The sequence below is a fragment of the Apis dorsata genome, unplaced genomic scaffold (genome assembly GCF_000469605.1).
Source record: "Apis dorsata unplaced genomic scaffold, Apis dorsata 1.3 scaffold_341, whole genome shotgun sequence".
Classification (NCBI taxonomy): Eukaryota; Metazoa; Arthropoda; class Insecta; order Hymenoptera; family Apidae; genus Apis; species Apis dorsata.
Window position 1 is genome coordinate 578,406 of NW_006263608.1, and position 496 is coordinate 578,901.

Sequence of the window (496 nt, forward strand, 5' to 3'; positions counted from 1 at the left end):
AGACTCGATCGAAGATCCGCCTTTGTTAGCCGACTTCCTTCCCGATCATTATCCGATTCAACGCTGACCATTTTCGTATTTGTTCCGTCAATACGGAATGGAAGACATCCTTTCGAGGATCGTCCTCGATTGTCCACTGCGACGCGGAGCGATACTCGACCCCCTTCACCCTCGATATACCCATCCAATCCTAGCTAATTGCCAATAAACGAAACCTGATCCCTCCTCCTCCCCCCCCCCTCCTTGTTATCATTTCTCGACGAATTTCTCCGTCCGAATATAACAATAATATAACTCTCTTAGAGTTTAATTCTTCTCTTCTTTTCACTTCGCTCGCAAAGAAACGAAGATTTTATTCGCGCGAAGAGGAGGGTAATATTCGAAGCTTCGAAACGGGGACGGCGATTTCGAATCTAGATTTAAAGCTGCGTAAACATATTGGGGAGGGGAGGAGGCAAATAGATCGTAAATCGTTCAAAGATAGCCGGAACAGCGG